General features: G+C 51.5%; 1 protein-coding gene across 1 annotated transcript in view; it reads left to right on the top strand.

Annotated features, from left to right (window-relative positions):
* The window catches only part of LOC139605196 (zinc finger protein 23-like), a 554,146-nt gene that overhangs the window by 343,896 nt on the left and 193,307 nt on the right, over positions 1–16,943 (top strand). The window lies entirely within an intron of this gene.

The raw sequence follows: 16,943 nt of genomic DNA on the forward strand, positions 1-16,943 counted from the left end.
GGGACTCAGTCCCGAGGGGGCAAAATATAGATCGGGCATTCAACGATAGGCAAAAGAAGGACGAGTCGCCTACGGAATGGCTCGAGAGATTACGGTGGAACTTACAATTGTACTCCGGAATGGACCCCGATAGCCAAACTTCACAGTCAATGCTGAAAGTCCATTTCGTTTTAAAATCGTGGGATGACATAAAGAAGAAAATCCAGAAGTTAGAGGACTGGCAGGACAGGGGGCTGGATGAACTGCTTAGGGAGGCACAGAAAGTATGTCCGTAGGGACGACGAAAGAGACCGCAGACAAGTAAGGTTGATGGTCGCAGCAACAGGTGGGGGGAGGTACCAAAGAGAAGGGCGAAAGGGAGGTTTGAGTGAACAAAAAGAGAAAAGTATAGGGGAGTCAGAAGGGGTGAAGGTGTGTTTTTATTGCGGAAAAAAAGGGCATTTTAAGCGAGAATGTAGAGTCCGAATCAGAGACGAGAAGCAGTTCCAAATGGACTAGGGGGGTCAGGGGCTCTATTTGGTGGGGACCCGGAAAAATCATAAAGAGCCCTTGATAAAACTTAAAGTGGGTCCCCACAACCAAGAAATGGAATTCTTGGTAGATACGGGGGCAGAAAGATCCACGGTACAGAACCTACCAAAAGGATGTACCATCTCTAAAGAAACTGCCACTGTCATAGGGGCGAAAGGGGAACCTTTTGAAGTACAAATCATAAAAAATGTGACTATAGAATCAGGATCCAAAATAGGGATGGGAAATCTATTATTGGTACCCGAGTCAGATTATAATCTGCTCGGGCGAGACATGATTATAGAATTAGGGATTAGTATAGGTGTAGATAATAAGGAATTAAAAATTAAATTATGCCCTTTAAGGGTAGAAGATGAAAAGCAAATTAACCCCGAAGTCTGGTACACGCCTGAGAGCGTGGGACAGCTAAAAATCTCCATTTTCGGTAACTATCAAAAATCCGGATGTCCCCGTCCGAATTAAGCAATACCCATTATCCCCAGAAGGGAGACGAGGATTAAAACCAGAAATAGAAAGGTTGTTGAATAATGGATTGTTAGAACCCTGCATGTCTCCATTCAATACTCCCATCCTACCAGTTAAAAAGCCAAACGGCACCTATCGATTGGTGCATGATTTAAGGGAAATAAACAAGCGAACTGTAGCCCGGTTCCCGGTGGTGGCAAATCCTTATACCCTCTTGACTAAACTGGGGCCTGAGAATTTATGGTACAGTGTTATAGATCTCAAAGATGCCTTTTGGGCATGCCCTTTGGCTAAAGAAAGCCGGGATTATTTTGCATTTGAATGGGGAGACCCCGATACGGGAAGGAGACAACAATTAAGATGGACGGTACTCCCTCAAGGATTCACTGAGTCCCCTAATCTCTTCGGGCAGGCTTTAGAGCAAATTTTACAGGATTACCAAGTGGGGCCAGGGGTTACATTAATCCAATACGTAGATGATCTACTCCTGGCGGGGCAGCAGGAAGAGAATGTACGGAAAGAAAGTATTAAGTTATTGAACTTTTTAGGATTAAAGGGATTGAAAGTCTCCAAGGCAAAACTACAATTTGTCGAAGAAGAAGTAAAATACCTAGGCCATTATCTAAAGAAAGGAGAGAAGAGAATAGACCCCGAACGAATACAGGCGATTTTAGCATTACCAATTCCAAGAAATAAGAGACAAATCAGGCAAATACTTGGACTAACTGGTTATTGTCGACAATGGATTGAAAACTACAGTAGTAAGGCGACTTTCTTGTATCAGAAACTTACTCAAGAGGGACTCCTAAAATGGGATCAGGAGGACACTGAAAGGCTGCAAGAGCTTAAAGAGAGCCTAATCCATGCCCCGGTATTAAGTTTACCTAATACTACTAGACCCTTCTTTTTGTTCATAAACGTAGACAAGGGGGTCGCATATGGGGTCCTTACTCAAGAATGGGCAGAGAAAAGGAAACCGGTGGCTTATCTATCAAAGATCTTGGACCCAGTAAGCAGAGGATGGCCTACGTGCTTACAAGCAATTGTAGGATGTGCTCTTTTGGTAGAAGAAGCCCGGAAAATTACATTTAATAGCAGCCTGAAAGTGCTGTCCCCCCATAACATACGGGGAGTCTTACAGCAAAAGGCTGAAAAATGGATCTCAGACGCAAGGCTTCTAAAATATGAAGGAATATTAATTGAGGCTCCAAATTTAACTCTAGAAACTACTAATATCCAAAATCCAGCTTCCTTCTTATATGGAGGACCAGAAGAAGCACTAACACATGATTGTATAGTGACTATAGAAGAACAGACAAAAATCAGACCAGATTTGGAAGAAGAAGAATTGGAAAAAGGAGGAAGACTGTTTGTGGATGGATCCTCCAGAGTAGTTGAGGGAGGGAGAAAATCAGGATATGCTATCATAAGGGGACCCAACCTGGAAGTGATAGAATCGGGACCCCTTAGTGGATCCTGGTCCGCCCAAGCATGTGAACTATATGCTGTACTACGAGCCCTGGAATGGTTAACAGGAAAAGATGGGACTATTTTTACGGACTCGAAATATAGCTATGGGGTAGTCCATACATTTGGCAAAATATGGGAGGAAAGAGGACTAATAAATTCACAAGGGAAAGATTTAGTTCACCGTAAATTAATATTAGACGTGCTCAGTGCCCTACGAAAACCCCGAAAAATAGCTATAGTTCACCTGAAAGGTCACCAGAAAGGACTGGATTTGAGAAGTAGGGGAAATAATGCAGCTGACCAGGAGGCTAAACGGGCTGCCCTGAGACTCCTCACCTTGCAGGAAAACATAGAACACTCCCAAACGCCAGAACCTGACCCCGACATCAAGTTTAATAAAGAGGAAGAGAATAAAATACAAAAACTAGGAGCTAAAAGGGATGCACAAGGAGCATGGAAATTAGCAGATGGCAGAGAAATAATACCTAGAGCATTGGCACATAGATTACTGACTAAGATACATCAAAAAACACATTGGGGATCACAGGGACTGGTAGATTATTTTGCTGCAAAGTATGTGAGTGTGGGAATCTGGGACATTGCCAAACAAGTAAACAGAGGATGCCTAATTTACTTACAAGTAAATAGAAAAAATTTGAGAAAATTACCGGAGGGAGGCCGACCGCTAGCGAAAAGGCCTTTCTCCCACATTCAGATAGATTTCACCGAGCTCCCCAAAGTAGGGAGAACCAAATATTTATTGGTCTTGGTGGACCACCTAACACATTTTGTGGAAGCCTTCCCAACCGTAAGAGAAACAGCCAAAGTAGTTACGAAAATATTGATGGAAGAGATAATCCCGAGATACGGGGTCCCAGAAGTCATTGACTTAGATAGAGGGCTGCATTTTATTTCCCAAGTTACCCAAAACTTAGCAACAGCTCTGGGCATACGGTGGGAACAACATGCCCCCTGGCATCCCCAGAGCTCTGGACGAGTTGAACGAATGAATGGGGAAATAAAAAAGCAATTGACCAAACTGGTAGCAGAAACCAATTTGACCTGGGTTAAATGTATTCCTCTAGCCTTGCTAAATATAAGAACAAGACCTAGAGCTGATTTAGGGGTATCACCCTTTGAAATGATGTATGGGATGCCATATAACCTAGAAAATCCTAATGAACATCCTGTCATTAATGACACATGTACGCAAAAATATTTGGTGGAATTGACAAAGTACAGAAAGGCATTATGGGAAAAAGGTATGTTAGCACAATGGCCTCCTTTAGATTTTATCTTACACCAGGTACAGCCAGGAGATTGGGTGTGAAAAGCTGGAAAGAAAACCCCTTGACTCCAAGGTGGGAAGGACCGTTCCAAGTACTCCTCAGCACAGAAGCAGCCATACGAACCGCTGAAAAAGGATGGACTCATGCTAGTCGCATAAAAGGACCGGTAAAACCCCCTCACAGCTGGGAGGTTTGCAGTCTCCCGGGAGAAACCAAATTAAAGCTGAAACGAACTGATAAATGATTTGGATAGTAATCTGGGTTGGAGATAACCATTATCTCCAAACCCAGCTAATAGGGAATCGGGAGGCTCTTGGATATTGCAAACTCTTAGAGGACGAGTTGAGAAAGCCCTACTTTAAGTCCCCGAGATTAGAACATAAAGGGCACACATGGGAGGGGGAAAAAGCACAAAACAAAGATATTAGGTTAAAGTGTAACTGGTTAGATTGTGACTGTCACCCCCTTGTATGCTTTTCCTGTAAATTGTGTCACGAACCTTGGTGGTCTCATTGTCGGAGTGGTAGAACACCTAGGGGAATTTGTACGCCGTGCTATGAGAAAGAGAGGAGACTAACTTCTATCATTCTTAGTAGCAGAGTTGCTACGGGGGAGGTAAAGCTTGGATCTGACGAGTGGTGGGAAACCTTTTCCAAAGGGGTAAATCCTGATCGGTTCTGCTACCACCCTAACGAACCGATCCCCTTTCTCCTGGACATCCTGGAAGTGGTGTGTCGGAAGAAAGCCCCCAATTTGCGGCGTGACCTCTCATTAATAAAAGCTAATAACTGGGCCGCCAGTGCTAAAAAGTGGAAACGGGAGGTTTATCCGGCTCCTGAAGAATACCTCTGCTGCCGAGAAGATGGCAAACCCCGAGGCTCGCAGCAACCGAGTCGTCGGGCGAGGCAGAGAGGTAATAACCAGTGGAGTCCGTCGGAAGCCCCGACCCCCATATGAGATGTCCAGGAAATGTTGGCCGTCCTGCCCCAGGATTGGTAACCCACCACTGGGGAAACCAAAGGTAAAATTCAACCTGAGCTCCGACAATGACAGCCCCAAATTACAAGCCTTAATTCTTTTCTGGTGCATCATAACAAGTTCAGGGGCAGAAGGGTAGTCACATCAACCCTTCAAATGGTCACTGCTTAGATGGGAAGACCAGTATGTTATCCAGACCAAAATCACGTCTGGCGCACCCAGCTTTTTATGTACTTTGTGTGATTTAATACCTGTAAATCCATGTTTAAATCAGTTTGGATATTATTTTTGTCCAAGCTCAAACCCGGGAAAAGGGTATTGTAACTATCCAGGACACTTTTACTGTGCTTATTGGGACTGTGTATCAGTAAGCTCCTTTGGGGGGAACGAGGACGGGTTTATCAGAACTGGATGGGGTCCATACGGGTGTACACAGCCCACTTCCACATATACCCAGAAAGAAGGAGGGTTAGATGGAACATGCAATATGATTTACATTAATGTGACAAAACCACATGACCAAGTCTGGTTATTAGGGAAAATGTGGGGAGCCCGATTATGGGAACCAGGGACAGACAGAGGGGGGCACTTTATAATCCAAAAGACAACCGTGCCACACGACCCCGAACCAATTGGACCAAACCAGGCGATAGCTGGAGAACTAACGCTAGGAGAAAATAATGGAAATGAATCAGAAACAGCCCCAACCACTAGTCTTCCAGAAATGTATAAGCAAAACTTTACTGATTCGACCCGAGGACCTGAAAACCCGGGAGAAGGGGACTTGTGGAAAATATTACAGGCCACTTTCCTAGTCCTGAATGAGACCCATCCAAATCTAACTGAGGAATGTTGGCTGTGTTACACCGTAAACCCCCCGTTCTATGAAGCCATAGGGGTAACAGCAAAAAGCAGACGAGTAAATGGGACCAACCCAGCTAGGTGCCTATGGAAAAAAGAAGGAGAAGAATCGAGAGGGATAACCTTGGCAAGGGTAACGGGGAGAGGAAGATGTATAGGACGAGTACCAGTGGAAAAACGACATCTATGTCAGGTTATGGGGAATTTGAGTGACCCTAAGAAACCTGCCAGCTGGATACTGCCAGCAGCAAATACTAAATGGGTCTGTAACACTCTCGGAGTCACCCCATGTATAAATATAGACCGATTTAATGAATCCAGTGACTTTTGTATTCAAGTATTGATAGTACCCAGAGTCCTTTACCACCCCGTAGAGTACGTTTATGAACAATATCAAAATATAGGACCCCACATAGTGAAACGGGAAATATTCACAACCTTCACTGTAGCAATGTTACTAGGAATAGCTGCAGCCGGGACAGGAACAGGAATAGCCTCACTCATACAGCAACAACGAGGATTCCAAGAACTAAGAGCCTCTGTAGATGAAGACCTCAGGAGGATCGAAACCTCCATCAAAGACCTCACAGAATCATTAGATTCCCTAGCAGAGGTAGCCTTACAAAATCGAAGGGGGTTAAATCTATTATTCCTGCAACAAGGAGGACTATGTGCTGCTTTAAGAGAAGAATGCTGCACATACGTAAACAAGAGCAGAATTATACGGGACTCAATGGCAAAACTAAGGGAGGGGCTAGAAAGAAGACAAAGAGAAAGGGAAAAACACCAAAGCTGGTATGAATCTTGGTTTAACTATTCTCCTTGGCTTCCAACTTTATTATCAACGATAGCGGGTCCACTACTTCTCTTACTATTGGGACTCACGTTTGGCCCTTGTATTTTTAATAAATTGATTAGCATTGTAAAAGGCAGATTAGAAGCTGCTCACCTTATGCTCACACGAGCAAAATAGGGAACCTTGAAGATGGATGATCCAGAAGAGTCTCTGGAGCTCAGCAAAAGGGAATTAGAGCATTTTGACGAACAAAATTGAGTATCAAAACAAAGGGGGGATTGAGATGAGTGACTACATTTTGTTCTTCACGAGAAAGAGACCAGTGTGTTACAAGAGTTGTCTGCTGACTATTTCTGTACTACTTCATGAGATATGAGCCACAAGGATACCAGGGAAGGGGTTGCAGGAGCCCACACATAGTCCCACCCAGAAAATGGTACAAACAGATAACTCACAGAGATAACGACCAGGGAAAAGCTGGGGAAGGGGCAGGGGCAGATAAACAGCCAGCAGGGAAACCTTTCCCGCTGACAAATGGTACAAGCAGATAACTCACAGAGATAATGACCAGGGAAAAGCTGGGGAAGGGGCAGGGGCAGATAAACAGTCTGCAAGGCAGGATATTTGCTTGCTTAAGCTTGATAAGGCACATATTGCGTTAATCATAAGATTTTGGTAATTTTCCACAGAGAAGTCACCAAATAAAGACATAGGGTGAAGAAGACGCGGCTGAGGAAGACTCCACAGCCTTTATCACCGACCACCAGGAGACAGAAGGATGACCCCCTAGCAACAACCAGTGCAGGCGCAGAGAACTCTGAGATAACATGGACTCCTGAAGGATAGAGAGGATAAAAAGACTGAATCAGAAACTAGTTGGGGCGGCAGTAGGTGGAGCTGAGACTCCCCTGTCGCCCAGCGCTGAGCCTTTGCTTACGTAGTATAACTGCTTCAATAATTAATAAATTCTTTGATTGGAAATTACTCGTTTTGAGTCAATTTTATAACAATGGGGTGTCCAGGGGGTCCCTGTGCCCAGGAAAGGGGGTGCACGGGCCCCGGTGTTGAGGAAGGTGGTGGGTGGGGGCTGTGGAAGGCAGGAGTGGGGGTCCAGGGGGTGCTGGGGTCCAGGAAAAGCGGGGGCTGGGGTGTCTGAGAGGGGGAGGGCCGGGAAAGGGGGTGCGGGGGGGCATTGGTGCTGCATGAGGGGGTGCAGGAGGGTCCCCGTGCTGGATAAGGGGGTGCAGGGGGGGTCCCTGTGCCTGAGAACGGAGGGTTTGGGAGGGTTCCAGTCTCAGATATGGGGGTGCACGGCGGTCCTGGTGCAGTGGAATGGGGGTTCAGGGGGTCCTGGTGCTGTATAAGGGGATGCAGTGGGGTCCCGGTGCCCAGGAATGGGGGTTCAGGGGTGCCGGTGCCAGATAATGGCCTGGCTAGGATCTGGTGCTGGGAAAGGGGGTGCAGGGGGTCCCAGGGCCAGATAACGGGATGCACTGGGGTCCCGGTGCCCAGGAATGGGGTTCCGGGGGGTTCCATTCCCGAGTTCCGGGGTTCAAGGGGTCCTGGTGCCTGAAAATTGAGGTTCAGGGGGTCCCGGTGCCGGGTAAGGGGATGTAGTGGATCCCGGTGCCCAGAAATTGGGGTTCAGGGCGGTTTCCCTGCCCGGGAATGGGGGCTCAGGGGGTTCCAGGCTGCAGATAAGGGGGTGCAGGGGTTATCGGGGCTGAGGAAGGGGGTACAGGGGGGGTCCCAGTGTCCCGAAATGAACGTTCAAGGGGGGTCTCTTGACCCCCTGGAACCCCAGGGGACCCTCCGGGATCCCCTGGAACCCCTTCCAGGAAGCGCCGGGAATGAAGAACTGGGGGGACGCCGAAATTTGGGAGATCTGGGGGTCCAAAAGCCGAGGAAAAGGGCGGGTCTGGGGTCTGGGAAGGACGAGGTGGCCGGGAATGGGCGTGCAGGGCGTCCCAGAGCACTGACGGGGGTGCGGGGGGATCCTAGGCCCGGATTAGGGGGGGCAGGGGGGTCCCAGTGCCCAAAAATTGGGGTTCAGGGGGTTCCCGTGCCGGGGAATGCGGGTTCGGGGGGAGTTTCCTTCCAGGAATTTGGGATTCAAGGGGGTCCCGGTGGCCGGGAATTGCGGTTCCGGGGGCGTCGGTGACCAGAAATGGGGATTCAGGGGGGTCCTGGGGCCACATGAGGGGGTACAGGGCGGCGCCAATGCTGGGCAAGGGGGTACAGGGGGGTCCCTGTGCCCAGAAATGGGCACTCAAGGGGGTCCGCGTGCTCAGGAATGGGGGTTCAGGGCGGTCCCGGTGCTGAAAAAGGGTGCTGAGGGGGTCACAGGACCGAAAATGGGGGTTCAGGGGAGTCCCGGTACCCGGGAATGGAGGTTTAGGGAGTTCCCGGTGCCCAGGAATTGCGGTTCAGGGGGGTCCCGGTGAACAGAAATGGGGGTTCAGGGGATCTCGGTGCCAGATGAGGGGGTACAGGGGGGTCCCGGTGCTGGGGAAGTGGAGTGGGGGGGGGGGGTGGCATGACCCAAAATGGGGGTTCAGGAGGGTTCCCCTGCCCGGGAATGGAGGTTTAGAGGGTTCCCCTGCCCGGGAATGGAAGATCAAGGGGGTCCCGGTGCCCGGGAATTGCGGTTCAGGGGGGGTCCCGGTTTCGGGGGGTCCCACTCACCTTTGGTCGCGGCCCCCGGGTCCCCCAGGAGCCCCAGGAGCCCCCGGAGCACCCCCAGCCCCAGCGCTGGGGCCATCGCAGCCGTCCCCGATCGCGGCTGCAGAGACGCGAAAGCGAAAGTGCCCGAGGGAGCGCGGGGGGAGGGGGAAAGGGCGAATTCCAGGGAATTCACCTGGATCCCCTCCTGGCACCCCTCTGGATCCCTCGGGGATCCGTCTGGGACCCTCCAGGGCCGCGCCCTGCGGGACCCCCGGGCCGGGCTCTGCTGAACTCCCGGCCCTGCGCTCAAACTCTGCCCGGACCCCGCTGGGCTCGGCCCAAAGCCGGGCAAGCAGCGGGAGCAGCGGAGCCAATTTTTGCTGCGGGTGCGGGTCCCACCCCCGGCGGAGCAGGGCTGGGCGCTGGGACCCGATCCCTGATTCCCAATCTCCTTCTCTCTCGCTCTCTCTCTGCTGTTCTCTCCCTTTCCTTTGGGGGATCATAAATCCCAGAGCGGCCGCAGAGCCCCGTGCCCAGGCCGGGTTTCCCAGCAAAGGGAGGCTGGGGCTGAGGTGCCCCGGGCTGGCCGGGAATGGGGGCCCGCGGCTCCCTGGGCTCACGGAAATGGGGGATCCAGGGGCTGGGAGAGGAGGATACCCGGGAAAGGGGGTGCAGGGGGGTGTTGGGGCAGGATAAGGGGGTGCAGGGGGGGGTCCCAGTGCCCGGGAATGGGGTTGGGAGGGGGGGGGTGGGCAGCAGCTGCTGGAGAGAGACTGGGACAGACTGGAATGGACTGGGACAGACTGGGAAAAGAACCCACTGGGAGCAGAACTGAGGCAGCAGAGATCATACTGGGATATACTGGGACCACACTGAGGGCTACTGGGAACATGCAGGGGACTATTGAGATTGGACTGGGAATGGTTTGGATCATCCTGGGACTGACTGGAATCATACTGGGAGTGATCAGATCTGTAGTAGGGGTGAAGAAGAGAAACTGGAATAATGCAGGGAGCAACTGGGGTCATACTGGGAGCAGCTGCCCCATGCTGGGGTCATACTGGGATCATACTGGGACTGATGGGGTGACACTTGGAGTGACTGGCATAGTACTGGGAGTGTCTGGGAGTAACTGGGATCAAACTGGAGGTGACTGGACTTATACTGGCAGCAACTGGGACCACAGCGGGGGCAAATGGCATCGGGTAAGGTGTGACCGGGCTCATACTGGAAGTGCCTGGGGCCACACTGGGCTCTTACTGAGAGGGACTGAGAGTGAAAGGAACCATACGGGGCATGACTGGGAGCCGCTGGGACCGTGTCGGGGGCAACTGGGATCCTACCGGGAGAGATTTGGACCATACTGGGAGTGACCGGGAGCCACCGGTGAGGCGGCGGCGGAGCTGGGAGGCGGCCGCAGCGCAGGTGGGAGCCGCGCTGGGTTGTGCGGGGGCTCGGGGCTCGCTGCGGGCCTCGGGGGCGGCAGGGGGCTCAGGCGGGTTCCTTGTGCCGTGTCCGGCCCGTGGTGCCGCTGCCGTGAGGGCGCTGCGGGAGCGGCTGCCCGCGGTCTCCTTGCGGCCGCTGCCTCGGCAGGAGCCGCTGCCGGAGCAGCGCTGGCTCGGCCCGGTTCCTGTGGCTGGCACAGGGGCGGCTGTCCCGTGCCCGGGGCTGTGCGGGGAAATTCACGTGGCCGGAGGTTTCCGTGCCCCGAGGAGACAGAGGAGTCCTGTACAAGTGACTTTATTGCTGAGCAGAGGGAGAGGCCGTGGCGCATTTGCCGTGCGCTCGCTGCCATTGTTGTAGTTCGCAGCCTCCTTTTTATCCTCATTTTCCCGGCTCATCTCCCTCTCCCTTTGCCCACTGGCCGAGGTACTTGGAAGGTTCAGACCTCCCGATCTGCCAACTGCACGTCCTCGTTAATGTGCACCCCCACTTTTGTAGAACAGCCGATATTCACGGCTCTGTTAAGTCTTTTTTGTTCTCGACGTTCAGGAATTTAGCGGGACTTTCTGCGAGCAGCAGTCCATGTTAATTAATAACATTTATTGAAGCTGGTGGTTTCGCCCCTTGCTTCCTTATCTACAAGTCCCTGGCCCCTCGCTCAGCTGCTGAATGAGCTGCACTCTCAAGGTGTGGAGCATGGTAAAAAGGTGAGAGTTGCTGCAGCACATCAGAGCAGAAGCAGCATTCGTTTAACCCATGGTCTGCCAGGGAACCACAAAACCATGTCCCATTCCCATCCTTTCCACGTTTGGACTGGTACATGAGCTGTTTTTTGGTTCCTTTGTTATCTGTTTCACCACTTTTGCTTTGTCATCTATTTGCCAAGACCAGTTTGAGTCATTTGATTTTCCACAAACTCCTCTTTTCTCTGCTAACAGATGATCTGATCCCATCCCATGGTGAAATGTTGTGTTCCTCATTTCAGTGGATTGCTCAGCAGGAAGGTCAGGAGCTGGAGCTGTCTGGTTGGTTATTCCAAGGACAGCTTGTAATCTAATGGTGCCATTGAAATGAGAAATGGGTTCTGTGGCTCCTGATATGAATTGGTTTGGGTTCCCAGGGGCTGGTCCATGGTGTTGTAGGATTTGTTCTGCTGGCCGTTCATCTTCTCCCCATTTTTGGCCGCTCTCTCCAGCCAGGGCTGCATCAATTGACCATTTTTCTCTAATTAAATCATCAAATACTTGGATTCCCAACTGATTTCCCGGAACTTGTGGTAGCAAGAACATCTCAGTGCTCTAATCCACCCCATATAACATAGACAGTGACAGCACACGTTGGAGTGGGCAGAGGGATGATTCCCCCCATTTATTTATAGTGAAGTTTTCCCAACATTCTCCATTTGCTGTTTCCCTTTGCAGTTTCACCCGTTTCTGTTGCAGGGTCAGATATCCTCACCCCGGGCTCTGCCTTGAGCTGTGCAAATTCCATCAGGGCAAGCAGGCAGAGCTCGGGGTGAGGGGCAGGGGGAACCAGCCCAATTCCTGCCCCAGGCAAGAGACCCAGGTACATTGGCCAGGCTTTGCCCAGCAGGGTTCATTTGCATTCCTAAAGCTCCTCTCCTGGCTGACTAGAACCAAAGCTTCTCTTCCAGGGCAGCCATCTGGTGAGTCACATGTGGCCCCCCGGAATCTGCTTTTTTTAAAAAAAGTATTAACTATTTAAGAGTTAAAAGTACCACGGTTAAAGCTCTTCAATTTTGCAAAATGCAACATAAAGGCGAACATGGAAAAACCCAGACCAAAAATTGATTCTCACCCTTCTGTCCCAAACCTACCTGACAATATAAAGTAGGATTATTATAAAAAATGTTTCTCATGTTGTAATCTTATCACTGAAACTGTAGGGAAAACAAAAACTCTCCAAGAATCTCTTTAGTGTGAGAGAGTCAAGGCATTGCTTGGTTCTGGCCAGGATGGGCAACAGAAATACTTTCATCCACACATAGCCCGGCTGTGCAGAAAAAATCATTCCATGACATGTCAGTTTTACCCGATTTTTCCTAAACTTTACGTAGTCTGAACCAATCTAAATCCACTGCTTTAATGTTCATTGCTTCCAAGTCGTGTAAGTTTTTAGTGTTTGGTTTCCTTTTAGACTCGGATTTCTTCCCCTCTGCTGTGAATTCCGCCCACACTCCTGGATTTCCTTCTCAGCCTTTTCCAGACCAGGTGTCTCCAGCTGTGCCGGGGCAGTGTCTGGGGTAGCTGTTGGTTGCTGTTTGCTGCGGGGCGTTGATGTTTTGTTGCTGGTCCTTATCTCTGTGGGTGTCTTTTGGGCTATTCCCAGTCTGTTCGGATGTTAAACTCGTCTCCATTGAGTGGTGGAGATGAGTTTAACATCCGAACAGACTGGGAACCCCTTAAATAAAACCTTTAAAATTTCTTTCCCAAAGGCAAACTTTGAGTAGAGAAACCTTTCTGAGCAGAGAAATAAGATTTAAAAGAAGCAGGATGGGTACATTTTGCAGCAGTGCAGTCGCAGTCAGCCCAGAGTGTGGGTGTGAGTGAGCCCCAGGGTGGAATTGTGCCGCGGTGCTCCCCAGCAGCTGTGGCAGTGCAGGCCCAGCCAGCGCTGGAGCTGCAGCAGCGGCAGCGAGGCTTGGCCGCAGTGGCTGGAGGTGCCAGGGGAGGGTGGCCAGGATTCCCGAGGGTTTGAGCAGAGGATCTGTGGGCAGGCCCAGGGGCTTGGCCCGCTCTGGAGCCTTGGCTGCTGCTGCGTTGCCTTCAGGGCAGGCTCAGTGGGGCTCCCATGGTCCTGCTGCAGGCGGGAAGTGCAAATCTCCGGGGCTTCAGAGCCCCTGAGGCCAGGCTGAGGGGTCCCCCCGTGCTCAGCTGTGCTGGCGGCTGTTTCTGGCCTCAGGGACACTTGGCGTGGGCCCCTTGGCCACCAGTGGTGCTGCTTTGCACTCCTTAGGCAGGAGCCGATGGCCTGGCTGGGTGTTGGCAACAGCAAAGTCCCAGGGCAGGCTCTGTGCCAGCCCAGCTTCCTGGGGAAGAGATTCCACAGGAGACAGGATCCTGGCTACAGCCTGCCTTACATTTACATCCCTTATTTCCACCCTGCACTAGGTGGAGAATTGCCCAGGTAAGGAATTCCAGACATGAATTCCAAGGGAGATAATTGAATATCTGCCTTGGGTCTGGCTCTTTTTCTTGCCAAAGCCAATGGCAAAAGCTGTACCCATGGCATCTTGGTTTCCATCTCCGGCTTCCAAAGGTGTTTCTTTATTTCCCCATTCATTCTTTCTACCCAACCCGAGCTCTGGGCTTGCCAGGGGTTATGGAGGTCCCATTGTATTCCTAAAGCTGCCATAACCCCCTGAAGGGTCTTTCCTGTAAAATGAGTTCCCCATCTGAATCTATTGCTTCCACAATCCATTTTCTTTGAATTATTTGTTTTAGAAATAGGTTAATAAGTGATCCAGTGCTTGCTGAAGCAGTCAGAATTGCTTTTGCCCCCCTGTTAGGTGCCATGGTGTCAGCAGAAGATTTTGAAGCCTTCCTGCTCAGGGCATTTCAGTGCCAGGCTCTTACAAGCACCCACAGCTCCGCGGGTTGAGCTGAGCATGGGGCGGTGACCTGCGCTTTGTCTGATTCCCCTTCCTTAATAACAGCCTGTCTTGTAGCTCTTTTCCCTTCTGCTGCCCTTGCAGAGCCATCCACAAACACATTGTCTCCCTCAGGCCAGGGAATGTCCCATCAATCTCTCCCAGCCTGGCTCGGGAGCTCTGTCCCTTGAGTGCAGTCCTGGGTTCCTTGCCAGCCCCTCTCCAGGCTGTTCAAACAGGAGGCTGGGTTAAACCCTTGCCCTGTCCTCAGTTCTGAATCCTCCTGTGCCACTGAACAAGTTTCATACTGTAATCACCGAGCCCTGCTCATCCATTTAGAGGCTCTTTTGGTTGTCAAAGCTTTAACTTGATGCCAGACTTGAACTCTAGGAGATCCTCCTGTTGTCATCAGTTTTCAGGCTCTGCTCCCAGGGAAGCTGTGGCTGCACAATTCTGCAGACAATGAGGCTGCTCTCTGGCCACTGGGTTAAACATTTTAGCACAAGAATTCCTTTGGCAAGACCCTGTTTAACGTCCACCTATAATTCAAATTCTTTTTCCCTGTCTGGAAGGCCCAGGCCACTCGCCTCAGTTAATCTTAATTTTAACACTTGAAAATTCTGTGTTTCCTCCTTGTGTCCATCCATCCAGTTTGTTGACTGGCAAGATAGGAGTGTTGTAGGGAGACATCCTTGGCTCCAAAAGCCCTGCCTTTAACAGGGACTCAATACCAGGCTGTAAGCCCTTCCTTCCCTCTCTTGGAACAGGGTAGTGCTTGTCCTGGTTGCTTTAATTTGTAGAGGCTCCATATCTAATTTTCTGTACTTCCCTGGGGCTGCCCACACTTCTGGGTTCACTTCAGCATAGGCCTTGTCAGACTTTTGACACAGAGGTACAACAGAACTAGCCTCTGTATCCCTTTTTACAGTATTAAAATCCAGCTCTCAAACTCCTTCCTAGTTAATTACAATCACAGGAGGAAGAAAAAGAAATTCATTTATTTCAAACCTATCCCCCACAGCTTCTAATAGTGGTTGAACAAATCATACCTGCTCATCTTTCCCACTCATTCCCTTAAAAATTAAAATATTCCTGTACTATTTTCCCCTTTAGGTCTAAGATTCAGAGCAGATTGAGAGGCCCCTGTGTCCACCAGGAAATGCCTCCTCTCAATGCAGACCCACCTGAATGTTCTCAAGGGCTCCAGTGTGGAGGGTCCCTGGTGTGATGGGAGCTGTGTCAGCCCTGCCAATCCATGTCCATCACGGGCTGGACTTGCTGGTCCTGAGGGTGCTGCTGTCTGTGCTTGCAGTGTCCTTGTGCCCTGCAGCTGGAGCCCTGATTCCTTGCCAGGGGCTGTTTGGGTGGGCTGTGCCCTGCCGAGGAGGGCAATGCCTCTGCCGGGTGCTTGTGGCCGAGCCGTGCCCTGGGTGCTGGGGCCCCCTTGGGCCCTGGGGCTGATCCCTCAGGGGCTGTAGGAGCTCTGCCCTGGCCTTTGCCTTCAGCTTGGCCTTTTGCTGCTCCCTTCTTGCATTCACCTGCTGGGCCTTTGTGCCCAAGTGCTGCAGGGCCTTCTTCTGCCCCTCCTGCAGCCCCCCTCAGTGCCTGTGGGTGCTTGTCTTGCTTTACAAGACAGGTGTCTGCTTGGGAAGGCAGAAAAAGCCTCTCTTGGAATGGAGAATGCAAAGCCCCTCCCTCTTAATTTTTAAGATAGTGAAATCAAGGGGCTCTCAGGCAAAGATATGGGATTAGGAATAACGGTTCTTTACTAGTGTGTATAATATAATAATAGTAGTGTGTATCAACAGCTCCGGCAGTGACAACAAACAGAGCCCGGAGCCGGTCCCGGCCTTTCGGCCGCGGCGCTTTCCCCTTGGGTGCAGTTCCGGGCACGGCCGGCAGGGGCGCCGGTGGCTCCCGCGGGGCGGGGCAGCGCATCCCTGCCATGGGAACCTCTCTTAACGGCAATAGAGCAATCCCTTCATCTAACTCTTTCACTTTTTTACCTTCTGTAGCCTTTCTCCCGTGTTTTGAGAAAGAATTTGGAGAGGGCTGCCTTTTAACTGAGCTCCTAGTGTTTCGATAAGGTGCTTCCTGTAGAGAGAGGGATTTTCCCTGAACAGCCGGAGCTGTGGTTACCAAGGGGACGTAACTCAGAGCAGGAGGGGTCAGGGGAGGATATCCCGCCGAGGCTCGGTCGGAGTGTGGGCAGGGTCTGCTGCCGGAATGGCCAGAGGGGGATCTTCCCGTGGAGGCCGAGCCGGAGCGTGGGCAGCCCCCACATGGCTTCTGGCGGCTGATCCGGCAGCTCCCGGCAGAGAAAAGGCAGGTGGGAGACCCCGGCAGCAGCAGCGGCGCTGCCCAGCGCAGCTGGCACGGGCAGGGCAGCCGGGGATGGGATGGCTGGGACCCGCCCTCGGTGCGGTCGGCGCGGTGACCTCGGCCCACGCGGCAGGACAGAGCAACCCCATCTTGCCCAGCATGGCCGGCAGAGCGGCCGCGGCCGGGCAGTGGGGCCAGGGCACACAAATTCACCGCCAGCGCCGGGGCAGGTGGAGCTGCCCTGGGCAGTGAGCCCGCACCTGGGATGGAAACCGGGGCAGGCGGAGCTGAGGCGGGCAGCGAGCCGGGACCCGGGACAGGCGCCTCGGCCGCCAACGGAGGGGGCAAGAGCTGCAGAGGATCCCACTCTCTTTCTGACTTTTCCTCTTGTTCCCCTCCCTTTCATTTCCCCTTTTTATTTTCTTGGTTTTTTTCCTCGGGTGTTTCTGATACTTCAAAGATTTTTATTCTCCTAAAATCTCCTGTCTAACATATGGCATCTTCTCTTTCTTCT

Source organism: Agelaius tricolor, unplaced genomic scaffold (genome assembly GCF_023055355.1).
Source record: "Agelaius tricolor isolate 1412-34295 unplaced genomic scaffold, bAgeTri1.0.p SCAF_61, whole genome shotgun sequence".
In the NCBI taxonomy this organism is placed as follows: Eukaryota; Metazoa; Chordata; class Aves; order Passeriformes; family Icteridae; genus Agelaius; species Agelaius tricolor.